Source organism: Tuber melanosporum, assembly GCF_000151645.1.
Source record: "Tuber melanosporum whole genome shotgun sequence assembly, scaffold_26, strain Mel28".
NCBI classification, from domain to species: domain Eukaryota; kingdom Fungi; phylum Ascomycota; class Pezizomycetes; order Pezizales; family Tuberaceae; genus Tuber; species Tuber melanosporum.
This window is the reverse complement of record NW_003298930.1, coordinates 1-19,439: the sequence shown is the minus strand read 5'-3', so window position 1 is coordinate 19,439 and position 19,439 is coordinate 1.

Sequence of the window (19,439 nt, the reverse complement as noted above, 5' to 3'; positions counted from 1 at the left end):
GTAGTTGTGTTCATTCCTTGTTCGCCTTACGGAGTTCAAATTGTTTAACGAAGTCGCAGAGGTCCTTACGCATTTCAGGCCAGTAAACATATTGTGAGGTATGTTGGAGGTTGCGGTCCACACTATAGTGTTCTTTGTTGGGGATTTCTGTAATGGCATATTCCCTATGGGTCATTCCATGGAACATATACCCTTTCAAGATATATAGGCAATGTTTACCATAATGGGTGCTGGTATAGACCATTTCATTGGATATATTGTAGGGGACGAGATCTCCATATCCGGAGCTATCTATACCTTTGAAATATATTGGGTCCTAGTGATATCCTGCTATCATTTGGCTTCGAAAAGGAGAGGTTAATTCTTCAGTACTTGATGTAACATCCCATTCATCCCGAATCAGAGATCCTCTTGTCGATTCAATAGAGTCTTCCTCTTCTTCCAAGTTTTCATAGAGCTGTCAGTGATGTTCAGGGATCGTGGGAGGTATGATAGAAACAAGGGCTTCATTGTTGTATACTCGTAAGGGACCGCCGTACAGGGGTCATGAATCGATTATGAGAGGAGAGGATGGCGGTGCTGACTGAGAAGGATGTAGGTAAGATATTGCATCCATGTAGGCTGCTGCTTATTTGAGTTCTTCAAGACCTTGGTGTCGTCTTGGTGCAGGATTAGGGGTAAGGAGAGGTTGGATTGACCCATCATTAACTTCATCCATCACCTCTTCTGCTCCTTCTGCAGTGTCGAAACTGGTGTTTCTGAAATAATTAGTAGACATATAGTACGGTCGCTGGTATCTGTTGTCAAATGTAATTTCAGTTTAGTGAAAGGGGCAGGTATCGAGGTAACAGTGGGACCAGCGGAGTCTGCTTTGTTCAAGCTCCTGAGAGGGTGTTCTGCGGAGGGTGCAATTATCATTCCACTCATCATCAATATCCTTTCCTCGTTCTGTTCCGGCAGCTCTATATATAGTGTAAGAGAAAGGATTAGAGGTGGAGGCAGTACTGGTAGTAGCCAATGATGGTTCTTGTTCGTAAGAGGTGTCGTCGGGACTATCTTCGCTTGGTCTTATTTGGTCATAAACTAGAGGAGGATCTGTGTGTTCTTGGTTCTCATATAGGCTGAAGAGAGTATCAGCTAAATAGTTCATTCTTCTAGGTGTATAGATGGTTTTGGCATCTTATTTGCTTATTTCTCCTATCCATCATATTCTTATTCTTCTAGGGACCTAATCTGTCTTAAGATTAGTGAGAGGTTTGTGTTCATTGACAATGGTAAAGGTATTATCCATCAGGATGTGGTTGAAGATGGCAAGAGCACCGATTACGGCATAGACTTCCTTGTCTGTAGTCCCATATTTCATCTGTGAATTAGTGAACTTGCTGCTATGTCATGCCGCCAGTCTTGCCATTTTATGTGAAGCTCCGTGTCCAACCCATGCTTCAAATCCAACATCTGATGCATCAGTAATCAGCCATACCGGGTCTGGTTTACTGTAGTCGATAAGCTTTATAACATCAGTATTCTTAATCAATTTCTTGATGTTGGTAAAGGCTTGGCCATGAGTGTGAGTTCAGACAAATTCCACATTGCCGGTAAGATCTTGGAGCGGCACTATCACCGTGGCATGGTGTGGTAGGACTTGGGAGATATAGTTGACTAGTCCTAAGAATCGCATGTCTTCTTTATGATTTCCGAGTGCTGTCCATTCTGTTAAACATGATATTTTTCAGGGGGCTTCATGTATTCCTTCATCATCTATTACATGTCCCCGGATATCGAGCCTATCGGCAAACAGGATTAATTTGTTTCTGCTAGCGTAGAACTTAGCTTCCCTTAATATAGTTCAAACCAAACCTATATGGGAGGCAGGTTCTGCTTCTGAGTTTGGAAAAATATGTATATTATTAATGTAAACTCATCCAAAATGGTGGAGGTATTCACACAGGAGGTTTTCCATAATTCGCATAACAGTGGTGAGCGCATTCATATTACCTTGTAATATTACTGGGCTAATAAAACCTCCGACAAGCGTTTTGAAACTGATACAGAGTTCTCTTTCTGGATTTAACTTTATCGAGAAGTAGGTATTAGTTATGTCAATCTTGCTTCAGAATGTAGCCCGTCCAACTGCATTCAGGATTTGGGTCTGGTTTGGCATAGTGGAACTGTCCATAACCACATTTTCATTCTGTAGTTTGAGGTCAACCAGCGGGCGAATTCTTTTGCCGCCTGCTTTGGGATGGATAAATATATGTGTGGCACCTGGCACTTCGGCTCGGTAGATAACTCCTCTTCATTGTTCTTACTTTATCCAGTGACATAGTGGGTTTTGTATGCATCAGGGATGGAGTAGGTATGTTGGTTCTTAAGATTAAAGGGGTCTCCAAGGTGGATGTGGTCGTTCACTTCCCTCATAAACAGTAGTTCTTCGGGAATCTGATCAGGTAAAACATCAGAGTACTCATCCAATAGGCATTGGCCAGTTGCTTGACAGACTGCGGCTTGGTACCTTCCGCTTGTTGGTTTGCATGAGACGCTGACATTTGGGTCTGGGGAATTGGTGGTTAATTCTCCACATCTGATGATAGCTTTACGGCGGTTCAGGAATGGCATCCCTATCAGGGCATTGTATTTGGCTAGGTTTCCAAGAAGAATCTCCTAGGTGGGTAGGACGGTGGAAACAAGTCACATAGTTACGCTATCGGATTTATGGCTTGTGGATCGTAATGCCTTTACTGCTATAGTGACTGGAATGTGCTAGTTCAGGTCTCATGTAGGGAGTCAAGGGAGAGAGACGAAGGCATTGCTGATCAGTTTCTACCAATTGCACCAGTATTGAAAAGGACTTGAGCCTTCTGGCCATTGATTAGAATAGTATCTTCTGGTGGAGCATGTAGTTTAAATGTAGTAGGAGGTTGGACACTGTTGCATTCTACATTGATATACCAAATATGGATTTCCTCATATTCACTGGATCAGGCATCATCACTATCGCTCTCAATATTAGGGGGCAATGCCTCTTGCTTAATCACCTTTCCTTTTTCTTTCCTCATAGGACAGCTCTTTACCAGGTGTCTTGTTTTTCCACATTCAAAGCCTTCCTTTTTCTCTCCTCTCAACTCTTTGGAGGATTTGGTTTTCTTCTTAAAAGCCCATGGGGCATTATCTTCTGAGTTGTATGAGGCTGGCATAGTGATTGCCTATTACTGCTAGCCGATGTCTATATCCTGTATGCCTTGCTTTCATGGAGGATGGCGTCCTTTCATTCTGCCCTTGCAATTATTGTTGCAATATCATCGTGATCTTCCTCACGTGGTTCTACCTCTCACTGGATGGTAGGATGCATGTCATCATAGAATCATCGCTTAAGGATGTAGTTGGAGATGCTTTCTTTCTTCATTCGGTCCTTATACATCATCAAATCTGTAGCTACATCTGTCATTCTTTTGACATAGGTTCTATTGACTTGGTGGAGCTGGTTGAATGTGTTGTATAGGAGGTCATTTGTGACAGAGGATTGGAATCGGCCTTTCAGGTAATCGAGAACCGTGCATACTCTTAATCTTACATTTCTGCCGTATTCCTTATATTATTGGTGGTATGCCTCGGTTGCCTTTCCTTTGCAGAATGACCCAAGGTATAGTTCTCTTGTAGGGTCATCTACATCCTTTCGTTGTAGGAGAAGGTAATGTGTGAGTTCAGTTTTCCATCGATCAAAAGCTTCAGGTTTGAGCTATTTTCCCCCAACTCAGAACTTGTCTGGGAGGTCGAGTTTGAACTTAGGGCATTCAAATACTCCAGATCCATCCTCTTCTTCAGGCCAAGCTTGAGACTTTCCTCCTCCTAAAGGCCCTCCTCCTGTACTAGCTATATCTGATTTGCTACTAGATTCGGGGTCTATCAGAGGTTCAAGGCTTCTTTGCTGGGGTAGAAGGGAATTCTCCTGAAGGTTGTGTGTCTTCCGTATTTGCAGGTGCTCCTGGCTCCTTAGCAGAGTGCCGCGGTTATTTCCTTCTTGCAACATCTTGCCTTGGGATTTGCTTCCAGCTCCTGGTCATCAATGACTCCACGTTGGTTTTGAGAGGAAGCTGAATGTGGCATGATTCTACTGCTTCTCTCAGCTAGTGTTCTGATGTGGATGTCAATAGGTTCATCAGGCCTAAGTCCGGAGACAGGTTCTTAGCCACTTGCTGAGGTTAAAAAAAGATAACCTGTTTGCCAGGTGCTAATCACGCTATTGGTAATAGATATGATAGTTGGCAGGTGGCCTGCTCTTCCAAAGAGGAGGAGAAAGCTGAGAAGTAAAGGAGGCTTCGAAGATGTACTGAGGAATAAAAAAGTAACTGTTCAATCAAGTATATTGAACTACGGTCTGTCGAAGTCTTCCATTTCCATCGTCGAATCACCTTGGCTTTAAATACAGAAATGCATTCATGTCTAGTATGAACGAAACTAATCAAAGGTATTAATTGATACGCTTTGGTAAAACCAATTTAAGTATCAAAACGATACTTAAAACAAAACATAAAACAAAACCAAGTATCAAACGATACTTAAAACAAACTAACTATCAAAGCGATACTTAAAACAAAACATAAAGCAAAACCCAGTATCAAATGATACTTAAAACAAACTAAGCATCAAAGTGATACTTAAAACAAAACATAAAACAAAACCAAGTATCAAATGATATTTAAAACAAACCAAGTATCAAAGCATTACGTAAAACAAAACATTCAAAAAGCCAATAGCCAAGTATCCGTACTGGTTATACTCCCTCATGCTATTTTGCCTGCAGAAGGTATCTTTTTAAACTTTGGCGGAACTACATCTGTTGGAGATTCGTCATTCTCAACTGCTTACCACATACATATTTTCCAATTCACAGAGTCAAATGAAATGGAACCACAATGATCCACTATACATTCTTCCTCACCAGCAGTTTTAATATAGTTAGCTTCATACATGGCCAAATATCCAACCTCCATGCATAGTTCGACTACCACAAATCCCGGATGACCTATCATGAAACATGACTAGTCATGATATCAAATAGCCACGATATTCTCAGTCACCTCGGAAAGAATTCAGCACTGCAGGATTTAAGGAAGTAGAGCGGAAAAATCTCATGTGAAATTATGTATGCGCAGGAAGCATGCAAGAATAGGCGGGTTTCTCTGGAGGAGGATATAAGGCTGTCTTGTTTTCTGCTTGTTCACTTGTTTTCATATCAGTTCATCATCACATTCATTCGTTATTTAGTTAGACAATTTCCTATTATTTTGTTACACTTTTGATATTTACTTCTCTATTCTCTTATTACATCATTTGTACTTGTACTAATAATGGTTTCGTATCCTTCCGTCTACAAGGATTAGAGCCGATGTGCGCCACCACCAATTAGTTGCTAAAAAGGTTATGAGCACAGGGATCTAGACCGAACTGACACTAGAAACGCGACTTCAAGGAACACCCAGTACAAGAAATGTCAGCCACAGCCACCACCCAAATAAAGCACTTAGCCGGTACCAGAAAGTCACCACTCGCTCGAGTAACTGAATAACGGGAATAAAAGCTAGCAGTAATTCATATACTAGCTAAGAAGGGCTATTGGGACATGGTGTCCCAGTCAGGATCAGGTGTGAGTTGCAATAACACAGTTAAGGAAAAGGCAGCAAAGGTAAAGGGACTACTTCGCTGTATGATGGAGAGTAACTATCCAGAACTATATGCTACTGAACGAGATGCTCATCAGCTCTGTACTAAGCATGAAAGTAGATATGCAGGAAAGGACCCTGCTAGGATCAGGTATTTGAGAGGTAAATTATCCCAAATAAACTATAATGATGAACCAATGGTTCACTATATTGTGAGACTGGAGACGTCTTTCAATCAGCTAGCAGGTGCAGGAGAAAAGCAAGGTGAGAAGGATAAACTATATGCTCTACTGTGCAACCTTTCCATCTAATACGGCCCATTCCATACTACTATTGCGATTAGCTCAAACTGCGACTATATTAAGTACGACGATATCTCGGGCAGGCTGAACTTGCAACATCAGTAACCCGTCAGAGATAGTGGGAAGCCACGAGGTGGCTTGACAACGACAAGCACCAATGAGCATTCTTTTCCTCATTAGGTACATACAGAAGAGGAAGCAGACGAGGAAGACATTTTGGATCCTCCCATCAGCTGCGTGCAGAGGTGGCACAGTATAACCATCAGCACTAGGGGGAGAGAGGCAGCGAGGGAAGCCCACCTCGTAGGGTTGACCAGGACAGTTGTCTGCATTGTCATGAGAAAGTTTATTGGGCTCAAAGTCGCCCTAACAAGATAGCTAAGAGCTCCAAGATAGCCAAAGAGTCACGATCGAAATTCAAGCATAGACTGCAGCCACAGTAGGAACTCCAGATTGCCATGCTGGAAACTGGATCCTCGATTCTAGTACCACATACAACATCTCCGGCGAATAGAATCTTTTTGAAAACTTTGAATCCTATAATGCCTCAATTAATATTACCAACTGTGGAATGATTGGCGCAACTAGGCAAGGAGAAATTCTAATAGGTGCAGCAAACTCGAAGGGACATACTACATCAATTATTCTCCGAATATCACTCTACGTACCAGAGATCGGTCCAAACAACTTGGTCTCTGTATGTTGTATCTACAAGGCCGATTCCATGGTTATCTTTGGGGAGTCCGGACTGAACAAAATTACGATTCATATGAATAGAGAGGTGATAGCGCTGGTCAATCTCCAATCCAATTCCAATTTGTTATTAGTGAATGATGAAAGCTATAATGGGAATATAGCTAATGAGTTAACAGCAAATCAAGAAGGGCTTGGTCAGGTTGCTGTGACACTTACAGAGTGGCATGAACATCTTGGACATCTAGGATTGGAGGATGTTAAGCTATTAGCCAAAACCGCAACAGAAATATCAATTATCAGAAGTATAGACAATCCCACTTGTGAATCATGTAAAGTCGCCAAACAGACACAAAGCCAAAACTCCGGTACAGGCACCAACTGTGTGACCAAGTCGCTGAAACCTGCTCACAGTGATGTAGCGGGACAATGGCTACAGCCTCACTCGTGAGGGCAACATACTTCTTGCATTTAATCGACAATTATTCTCAGTATACAATGGTCTACACGATTCCAAGAAAGTCAGCAGTTATCAATTGCTTTGAAATGTTTAAAGACTGAGTCGAAACATGGTAGAACAACAAAATTCCGAGATTCAGAAGTGATGGGGTAGGAGAGTTTGTCAGTAAGGAGTTTACTAAAGTATTGGAGAATGCAGGAATCATACGAGAAGAACGTGCACCATACAGCCCTGAGCAGAATAGAGTTTCTGAGCATGCTAACAGGATCATTATCAAAGGAGCAAAAGTGATGCTGTTTGCTAGCGGTTTGAAGGATGAGATGTGGGGAGAAGCAGTCTATACTGCAGTGCTCATGAAAAATAGAAGTCCCACGAGTGCTATTGACAGGGGAATGACGCCATTGCAGCTATTCACTGGAGAAATTTCAAAGCTCTGAGCACTAATCCCATTTGAGGTGAAAGGATACAAACAGATACCAAAGATGCTAAGGACCAAGTGGGAGCCAAATAGCATGGCTTGTATATTCACTGGATACGCAGGATCAAATCAATTTTGAGTATTGATCCAGTGCAAGATTCTTATTACGCAAGATCTTACGATCTCCAAAACTCTGCCAAAAATAGAACCACATTGTCAACAGGACATATATGTCCATATCACTTGTTTTTATATCAGTTCATCATTACATTCATTTGTTATTGAGTTATACGGTTTCCTACTACTTTGTTACACTTTTGTTCTTTACTTCGCTATTCTCTTACTACAACATCTCTACTTGTACCAATAAAGGTTTCGTGTCCTTCTGTCCACAAGGATTAGATCCGCTGTGCCCCACCACCAATTAGTTGTTTAAAAACACCAATGTATGGCGAGTGAGACTTGTCAACCACCTGACAACACAGGAAGCTCGGATCCCTACTAAGAGACTCAAATCCAATCACTGTAAATAAGCCGCGCATCCACTCTAACTATGATACCGCATGAGCACAGGCAATGTACCTGGCTTCTGCAATAGACTGGACACAAATAGGCAGCCTTGTGGACCTCCAGGACACAATACCCTTTGTTCTAAGGTGAGCTGCATATCAACTAGTAGAATTTAGTGTAGTGGGGTCTTCCCTCCCAATCGGAATCTATATAACCGACCAAGTATCCACTCTTAAACTGTGACCCTGTAATACCCACCAGGTGCGTCAGGTCTCCTCCCAATTGAGAACCAAATCCGGAGTGCCCTTAACATAGCGAAACATTCCTTTGACTACAGCCCAATGTCTCTCAGCTGGATTGTGGGAGAACTGCGCAAGAACTCCTACCGCGTAGGACAGATCTGATCAGGTGCTCGTAGTGGCATACATGAGAGAGCCAATAGGCTCTTCGTAACACTGTTGAGTAAAACCTAAATCGGAAGAACCGGAAGGAAATAAAGTGAATCCCATTTCCTGTGGTGTAGAAATGGAACGACTTTCCGCGAAACCAAAGTGTTACAAAATAGACTCCAAGTAGGATCACTGGCTTATGGTAATGGTTGTCTCACTTTGCTGCAGCTCAATCTTCAACCCAATAAAACTGGCTAAATCCAGCGACTTAGTCACTTTGACGTGAGTGCAAAAGCGGGACTCTACATCCTGGAGTAACTTATAGGAACAGCCAGCGAGTAGAAGATCGGTGCCAAAGAGTACAATAAATATGAATGAGTCTCCAGAGCGATGGTAGAGTAATCCAGAGATGAAAGCAGTTGCAACAATACCTAACTCCCATAGATATGCTGTAATGGTCTTATACCACTGCCTTGGAGGCTGCGGTAACTTATAAATACTCTTCTTCAAAAGAATCGCCCAAGACGTTCTGTTCTTCTCTGCCACTTCCTTCTCTTTCTCTGAAATCCTCTTTCCTTCTTCAAAATCAAAATCTACTCCAACCGGCCTGTGCATGAAAGCCTCATAAGCATCCTCCAAAGGACTAGCCAAGAATGAATTACAAATATTTAAGCACACCGCCTCACAGTCCAATCCTGCTCCGAGTGTCAAAACTAAATTGACAGTTGTATGCTGGGCAACTGGGGTGTAAGTGTCGGCATACACGACTCCCTAAATCATGCTATTGCCCAGTGGAACAAAACGACACTTAGGCTAATCCTGCTCGTCTGAACACTTGGTTTTCACTCCGTCGACATATTTGCGCCCTATCTTCTCTCCTCCCTCCAGTCCTTCATCTATGGTACCGAGAGAATTAGTGTTAATCGCGGTGATCTCTGACTGCAATGCCTGCTGATAAGTCTTCGGCTCAAATATAACTTGAGTAAAATATTCATGTGCTGAGCTAGGCCGGGCTGATCGCGTTTGTTGAGGTCAATTGAGATTTGGAGCCTGATCGTCATCAGATATATGTAACGCCTTCATCTCATTCTTTCCTATCTTGCTATAGGTATATGGCTTCACTTGTGGAGTAGGCTCTTCATGCTCCTGCATTTCTGAAATAATTGAAGATTCTGAATGCTGGTCCTCACCATCAGAACTTGAGGGTCCTGGTAATTCAGGTTATGCAGCATCCGCTATCGACTCTTCCACTACTAGAACCTCATCTCTCTTTCGTATAAATGGTTCGAACCAATGAAAAAATTGGATAAGGTCGTGATTGGTTCCCTTCCTCCAATAGAACCTGCAATTTTAGTAGTAGTAAGACCCATATTTGCCCAATTTTCTACTTCCCTCAAAATCACATCTCTTGTAAAAGACATCCTACTCGTTATAGCAGTATACACCTTGTACTGCTTTTCAGTCGTGCAATAGCCTACAAAAGTACACTTCTCACTTCTCCCATCAAGCTTCATAGTCTTCTCCCCCGGCACATGAACCATTGCAACCCAACCCCAAACACATAGATGACCCAAATCAAAAACTCTCCCAAATGAACCCTCAAACAGAGTCTGGAAGTCTCTCTTCATGTCCTCCAATCCATGAGCAGGTGTGCGATTCTAGAGATAAGCAGAAGTGGCAACCTCCTCAGCCCGAAACCAATCTGACAATCCTGCCCCGGACATCATATTTCCCGCATGTTCCATAATTGTCCTATTAGCCTTTTCGCTTATACCATTGGACTGCAGTTTTTAGGAGGTCACAACTTGAGCCTCAATACCTTGGCCACGATGATATACTGTGAGCTACTGTGACGTGTAAACACCACCACCATCCTTATGGGGCTCGGAAATAAAGAGAGGCAGGCTCGCTGGAGTGAAATCTGCCAGATCTGCTACTCTCACAGTCCAACTCTTTATCGCAGCAGTATCACTGTCCTAGAAAGCCTTGAAAGCTTCTGACTCCATCTTCAAAAAATAAATTCTAGTAAAACTAGTAGAATCATCGATAAAGAGGATACATTACTGACTTCAAGTGAGTGACGAAGTAGGAATCAACCAGACAAATCACAGTTGATCAACTCCAGGGGTCGAGTACAGTGAGACGTTATAGGTAGAGGTGTAAAAGAGTTCCTCGTTTGTCTGCCATACAAGCAGTCAACACAAACATATTCACTCGTAAGGCCAGTAGGCATTTTTCAACACCACGTAATATGCTCTTTTGTAGCCGCTAGCCCAAGATGTGCAAGTCACTGGTGCCATAGAAGAAATAAGGTTGACACGGATGTAAGATAAGTGGCTGGGTAGTGTCGCTTATTGAGAGCGCTCGGGGAGATATCTAGATTGGTTTGCAACAGCAGATATAACTGGTCAACCTCTGAAGAAAGTCTACAAATCCAACCCTGAGGTACAAACTCCCACCAGTAAAACTCTTAGTCTTTAACATGCTCCACATGAATTCCTCCGTTTCCAAGGTGTGTGGGGGTATCAATGTCGTTCCAACCGATAAGACATGTACAACTTTGCGAACGGTTACCGGTACTCAGGTATTTCGTGAATTCATGGTCCGGAGCAGGGGTAGTGCCAGGTGATTTTAGGTGGCACTTTGGTACACTGCAACCATAGCAACATTTCAACAGAAATATATATGTTATGGTGCAGAACCTCTTAAACTAAACCCTTTATCAAGGTCTCCTCTCATCTCAAGTTGATGGTGTTTTTTGCTACAACATCCCTAGACAAGAAATAAAATATTGAATAGTAGACCAATATATTCTCTTGATATGAGAAACAATATAGCAATTGATTGTACCAACCCCTTAACATATATTAATATCAATCAATGGTTCCTAGAGAATATAAAATGTAATCAGGATTTAAGGAGTCACTTACCACACTACAACAAGCCTTTAGGAGTGTTTAGTTTTATGAGCCTTTGAATTTGACAAATATTCCTTATCATGATTTTTGCTGGATTGATCTTCCTTGTCCAAACATATATCATTATTCTCATGGTGTTCTATTTGAATTGTACTACATCTACTGAGACATTACAAGTGCGTTGTACCATGAATTCATGATATACCTGAGTATAACTACCCCAAATAGTACTAACCTTATCTAAACTTGCTAACTCCTTCCACCTCAACCAAGTGATTATCTGCCACATCAACCTGACACTCTCCCTTCTCAAGCACCTTATACTCTACAAACCATGACCTATCCCTGGTCATATGCTTTGAACATCCAGCATCAATAAATCAACTAGATCCATGTCTTGTAGCTTTGTCCTCTTCCTTTATTCTGTGTAGTACCCCAACACCTAACGGTGCCGTAGCTCCTCGGTGATTTGGGACAGGCGCATTTCTTGTCTTGTGATAAGTCAAAACTTCCTGTTCGTTATTCCTTGCACTCTACGAGCTTCGATCGAATCGATAGCCTCCTTGTCCAGACCTCCGACAATTTGCCATTCAATGGCCTTTCCTGTCGCATTTAAATCACACAATATCCGCATCCTTGGATTCTCATTTGTCTTTCTTCCTTTCACTCCTTGCTCCATTACCGTATCCTCGCCTCGGATTCCAGCTGACACAGAATCTTCACTTTTCGAGGAAAGTAGATTTCTTGGCTGGTGCGCCGTTAACAAATGGGACGGCATGGGCAGGCATCACAAGCGTCTTCTGTAAGTGGGCTTCGTATTCCTTCAATATTACCCCTAATAACTGTCTTATCAGGTTCAATTGCTCGGGAATGCCATGCATCGCGGCATTAATTGTCTCCTCCTCGGAGACTGGTGAACCCTGAATCATTGCCAGATCGGCACACAATGCCTCAATCTGTAGGAAATACTCCTTAACTGTACCGTTCTCCTTCAAGGAAATTCTTACCAACTGGCCTCTGATATTACTTCCGAGTTCCTTCACTAAGTCCTTACACTTAGTACTAATCGTTTCCCATCAAACAGGGTGATCATCCATGAACATGTATTCGAGCAGTAGATGCTCCTAAATACCCAAGCAAATCGTTCCCTTAGCCCCATCGTTGCGCGTTCAGTAATTGCAAATCTCTGTTTCTATCGCACGCTTAGCAGTACACGAATCTGTATCCTCCGGCTGGAAAGGCTTCCCTTCCTTCCGGCCAACAATATGTCAAACACCATCTCTTTATAGTGTTCACTTCATTCATACTGACCACCATTGGTATTTGGTCTCAGTAAGCTTCTCGAAGCGGATCGTAGAGGACGACTACGACGACAACAGTCCGGCTTCGATCGACATAAAGTATTGCAGATATAAAAAAGAAAAGGTCGGTATGGCCTGCCTAGAAGTGAGCGGTCATAACCTGTTCGTGCCTAACGAAAGCACTGAAGATGGAGCGAACTTGACTGGGATCACGAAAGACTCTGAGTGCGAAACAAGTGCCGGGATGAAGGATCGATATACTCTCTAACTCTCTTCCGCCCATGCTAGCTAAGAACAAGCTAGGAGATATATATCTCCGTCAAAACAACAATCTAACATGCCCAAAACTAAACAAACTCTAAAGAAACACATGAGGCTGACAAAAGGAAATCACCTGCAATCTAGAACTCTCCATGATCCATCGTGATCCATGGAACCCCAACCTCAACAATGCCTATGCGCAAACTTCAGTATACCTAGGGAACGAAAGAAACCATAAAACCAATACCCTATGCCAACCGGCATAGAATGCGAAAAGAACAAAGCCTCTGCTAGGTGCAGTACCGTAGGAAACCACAAAGACAGATACCGTGTATCCCTCCGCCTTCTAACCACATACCCGTAAACTGGCATAACCGCAACCCTTCATGACCGCAAACCTTCATAGCCCCATGCCCTATAGGCCACTATCCAACAGGGGCAGGGTGAGCAATGCGTCGTCGGTGAATATCCAGCAGGAGGGCCTGGAAAATGCTACGGTTGGGTCGATTCAGAGGACCAGGTGGTCTCTGCGAAATGTAGTCCGAATCCGAGGGGTCGGATTGAAAACGGAATTGACCAGGGCAGTCGTATTGTGTGCGGCCCTCATTGGATGAGATGTCACCGAATCGTGGGGGCGCAGGGGACTGCATGAGTGATCTGTCCTGTGGAGATAGGAGAATCTGGCTAGTAGACGGAACAGACTCTGGAGCAGAGGGAGAGGAAGGCCCCACGAGAGTGAGCTCGGTGGAGGTTACGCAGTCGCTAGACCTCATCGCAGGGGCGGGGGAGGGCGTAAAGTGTTGGGAAATCTTCAACCGTCAAGGGAGCGTCGACCGAAGACAAAAATGAATCCTAGATTCCAGACAAAGAGGAATCACCGGAGCAAAACATGTTGGATCCCTCAGTAGAGCGGACAAAGGAGGAGTCGCTAACTGAATGGAAGCGTACGTAGAGGCCCGTTATAGAGCCACGGTCAAGACCACACCCACCAGCACAGCCAATTCCGCTGAGATAGCCTTCAGCGAGCACCTCCACCTCCCCCATCGTCTGTGGGCCCCGTAGCGAGACTGTCCGTCTCACGGCGTCGTCAATCGCAGCAGAGATATTGAGACAGCCGTGGTTGTGGTAGAACTGGAGGAACCTGTAGTCACTTCGGTGAGCAATGTAAGATCGTGTCTCAATTGGGACGAGACCACGATCTATAGTGGATACGGGGAGCGCGAGTCGAACGCACTCCAGAGCAGAAGAATCGCAGGAGGGAGAGGGGGAATGTGAGCGCATACATGGTAAAGGTTCAGGCGAAGGAGAGGCCATGCTCCCTCATTCAAAGTGAGAGGAAAGCACACCGTCAAAGACCCCAGTGAACTGGGGGACGTGAAGTAAAGTTCGCCAGTGAAAGAAAAATTGTTTGATGAAGCCGTGAGAATATAGAACGATCCAATCACAATAGGAAAAAATCCTGTTTGGAGTCGACACCTCGGGGCGGTTGAGACAATGGTTCGACACCTCGGGGCGGTTGAGACAATGGTTCAACGCCATGACATCGAGCCCAACCAACCAGGTATGAATGGTCTAACACCACTTGCACAGCGGCTGAGCGAGGGGACGAGGTAATAGTGAAAGCTTTGCTTGAAGGAAATGGCGTCAACCCTGACAAATCAGATGACGACGGCCAACGCCACTCGGTTGGGCTCCAATGATTGGGCATGCTGGAGCAGTTGAAATACTGCTCAAACGGGATGACATCACCCAAGACAAATCTGTTAATTATCGCCAAACACTACTTTCCCTTGCTTCTAGTGTTGTTCACCAGCCGGCTCGAGGCACCCCTACGCTCGCGGGCTCAAGCCGCCAAGACTTTTGCTAGGGTCTCCACAACACTTCTGCACAATGCTATTGTTATTCAAAAAAAACCATAAACTGTATATAGCAGCTTGAAAATAGAAAGTCACCTGTCGCCCCCTCACTCGCGCTTGCTGCGCTCACACTAGCTGACACACTAGGCACCGAGGTTGATGTGCTAGCAGCCGATGACATGGCGTACTAGCCACCTAAGAGGGTGCGGATAAACGAACTGCGATTGATCGTTCACCACCTCTGTTGCTGTGCTTGGGGTGCTCAAAGGCCGGGAGGGGGGGTAGAAAGCAGGGATGCAGGGAGGTGGTAGGATGTTTTACGATCTCGTTGTAGGCCACGATAAAGTAGTGGCAGAATACCGGTAGAGGGGGTAGTTGGCAGAGTGAATAGTATGTGGAAGGGGTCCGTGGTGGTAGGAAGAATGGAGTTGTGGCGGCTGGAGGATGCGATAGTTTAACAGATATGCGGCACCGGTGCCACGTGATGCGAGCCGGCTCGTGAACAACACTACATGCTTCTCAGAATGGGCACACGGGATTAGTTCAAATTCTACTTCACCAGGGTATTCCTAGCCCCGAAAATCCCGATAATCGCGGCCGAACACCACTTGCATTAGCTGGTACCGCTACCCATAGGCATAACGGACTGGTGGAAATATTACTCGGAAAAGCCAATGTCAACTCCATCAAACCCGATAACCGCGGCCAAACACCAATGCCATATGTTGCTCAATATCCTCCGCGGGAGTAGTAGAGATGCTACTAGCAAGGGGAAATGTTGACCGCAACAGACGAGATTCCGTCGGCCCGTTGCGGCTCAGTTTGGCTGTTCTCACTCAGTCTTGGGATATGGTTGAAATACTTCTCGGACTGGATGACATCAACCCTTAGCAATCGAATAAATGCGGCCGAACACACCTTGTCCTTGCGACTCAGCGTGGGCACAAGTAAATGGTAAAAATGCTACTCAAACGGGACATGTCAACCCCACCAAGCTAGTAAACGACGGCTGATCACTACCCGCCATTGCGGCAGCTAGATTGCACGAGGCAGTGGTGAATATTCTCCTTTGGCACCCCGCCGTGAACCCAGAGCAACCAGATAAAAATGGCCAAACACCACTCTCACTTGCTGTTCATCATGGGCATGAGGGATTGGTGACAATCTCAAATTATTTGGGCTATGATGCGTCGAGAGTACCTTGGGATTCTTGTTCGTTCTGTGCTGCCAGCAGCGTCCTATATATACACATATTCAAACCACAGAAGAAACAATTCTTCATTTTCACCAAAGTCTTTTTCGTCTCTTTCCTTCTTTCCCATTTTCCTTCCTTCCACACCACACTGAAACTTAATCCCTTCTTTCAGCTTCGTCTACTTGCAGAGATTTCCTAGTTCCTTCCATCCTGATACCTTCATCCGTCTCACTAACGGCTCATTGTGACACTCGCTGGTTCCATCTCTTAGTCCCAAACATCCAGCACCCCCTAGTGCGATTCCTCAAACCTTCCAAACATCTCCGCTGCAACTAACCTCTCAGTGCAAACAACTATCGCCTCAACTAACATCTTCTGCAACACTTTTCAAAAAATATCTTCCTTAGGCCAAACATTTATTGTCGTAGTAGGTAATCCGTGGTCGTGGTAGTGGTCATGGTAAGAGTAAGGGATAGAAAACCTTCGCGAATATTCTAACACAATCGTACCTGGACGCGCAGATGCTATCCCTGAGAAGCCCAAATTCGACAGAAAACCAATCTGGTGGGCTACGGCGGGTGGCCACTTAGGACAGATATACGATAGCAATTATAACGCCAAGCCCCCGCCACCCCCACCACGTCCTAGGGTCTCCAAGGGATCACCCACATTGTCACGCTTAAGATGAGGTAACTTATGTTTTCACCTGGATCACCTGGGCCTTTTCTCTACCGCTACTCTAAAACACAGCAGTCCTCGGCTTTCGGATCTCGGTTCTCGGTAAGGAATCCTCCCAGAACTCGGTTGCCTTTATCTATATCTATCTCGTACCTACTCTTACCTACTTTACTTACTGCCAATATTTTTCCATAATATGGGTTAGATTTAGTTGCTATTTACTTGTATTCTAGTGTTCAATGTTTTCAAATACGATGTAATGGTAATCTGACAATTTGAAATTTCATTACGAACTAGCTTCCTCAAGCGACCCATCCTCCATGACAAATCTCCTCTGAAAAAATTACTGTGGCATCCTATTTCTTTTGCCCAGCAGCGGTCATCTCAGCCATCAGCTATATCAATACAATAGTAATTTAGATACAAGTATAGAGGAGTAAACATAGCGCCTCTAAGTAGTCTTCATAATCACGAAAGAATACTCCAATACACAGTGCATTTGCTGGTTATGTTTGGTTGACCAGGGTTCCGAATAGTCTGACCGGTCATGGTTGGGAGGCAGGACCAAAGTGACAAGGCCTGAGCGATGCCATGACTGGACCTGACCTAACTCGGGTGGCCCGGTCCTGTCCGGACTAGCCCCAGATCGGTCTTTAAAAAAGTATTTCGTGGTCATGTAATATCACTCACTTAGTGCGCCTAAAAAGAAAAAAGAAGAATTTGACACTCGTGAATCTATTTTCGCCGCCCCTAATTTAAGTGACACACTATTTCCATTCCGACTTTCCTGAGATTCTACAGTATAACCCACGGAAACAATGAGTTGTTTAATCAAGGAATTGTTTATTTGAACGTAGTAAACAGCTATACAAAATAGTGAATAGCAAAATAGGTTGCTCATTCTTTCAATGGGCTGTGCATATCCTATTACATGGCGGGCCTCATGTGACCAGTCCTAGCCTAGTCAGGTGCAAAAATCATAACAGTCCAGTCGGTCTAGTTTCCACCGTTACACTAGACTTAACTTTGAACCAGGCTAGCTGGTCTAGTCCAGCATTACCCGGACCATTCGGAACCCTGTAGTTTACGTAATGACTAGAGGTCCAGAATAACCCATCATTGCTTACTAAATTCTGACCAACCTAGTGTAAGAGGTACAGTGGGAATGCAAGCAATGTTGGAACATGTGGCTCATTGGCAATTGAAGAGGGAAGCAGAGTTTCTTCTAGTACTCGAGTTTACCTATACCAAGCCAGTATCTGATAGCGGTACTATACAAATTGTCCTCAATGTTGACAGAAGTAATTTTTCTCTTAATGTCACAAAGCTGACTTAGCAAGTAAATTATTTTCACATGACTCATGATTATGAGTCATAGGTACTTTCAGGACTTTGAGCATATGACCATGGTGGTCATATGATCTATTTATATCATGATTTGTTATATTTTACAAATAACTACACTAAAGGTCATAGGATATACACCTTGTGAGTATGACTTGCAAGTATGACTTGCAGGCATACCTTACACATATGATTAATGTGGTGCATACCACTGTATGAGGTCATGGGTTTCATACATTTGACCACATTGGGTCTTATAACTTGTTTTTTGTGTTATAATTGGTTTATGAGTTTTCACACATGACCTTGGTAGGAGGACACAGGTTTTGCACATGTGACCATCTTGGTAATATAACTAGTTCAGTAAGATTATGTTACACATAAGGAGACCACTATGGATTGTATCGCTAGGAGCAGGAATAGCACTGGATCCAAAGGTGGATATAGCCGACCAGCATAATTTTCTCAATCTTAGTTCCCAGTACTTTTGCTGTTTGTTAAGTTAACAAATATAAACCACCTTGATGCTCTTTATTATTATCACTACCTATATTACTACTACAATGAAAGTACACTACATAATATAGAGTTAGCAAAAGCTTATAATAGGTGTAACAGATAGATAATATTGGTCGTCTACTATCAGTTACATAGGCATAGGCCTAACAGAGATATCCTACAGGAGAAGTAGAAGAGAAGTACCATTCTCCTTTACTAAGAACTAAGTATCTGCTGGGCGATTCTTACATTCCAAGTGTTATCTACTGTGAAGCCAAACTATACAAAAGGGCATCCTTCAACCAAGACAGAGAAGGAGATATGGACATAAACTAAAAACTATCCCAGGGTTAATATAGGTAGATTCAGGGAAACTCTTGAATATGTTTCAGCTTCGCCAGCAAGGACAGCAAGTTTACTAATCCTGCAGTACCGATCACCCATCAATAGTTTTCCATCTGGAGCCCCATAACCTGAAACTAGATACTAGGACGATTGAATATCTAGTGGCCGAAAGTAGAAAAATGAGTCAGTTGTGAAGAAGTCAAAGATAAATGACTGACAGTGATAGCATAGTAGTAAGAATACTGCTCTCTCAAGGGATACGGAAAATATCACAATGAGATCCAAGTTCCATATGTGGAAACACTATTGAGGAGACTTGCCCAACAATAGATCCTACTCTTTTCAGATAAAACAAAATAAACAGAACTGGCCACATATGAACAATTGATGGAAAGGCTCTTTGAACAGTTAGTCAATCCAAACTACAAAGTAACAAGAATACGATAGTTGAAACAACTGCTACAAGAGAAACAAACATTTTCTGCGTACTGGAATTAATATTGTTTACTGGAATACAAGGCACAGTTTGACAATACCACTCTCTACCTCATCTAATTAATTAACTGAAGTTAATGGCTACAAGGAGCATGGAGAATGATCGACCAGGGTTT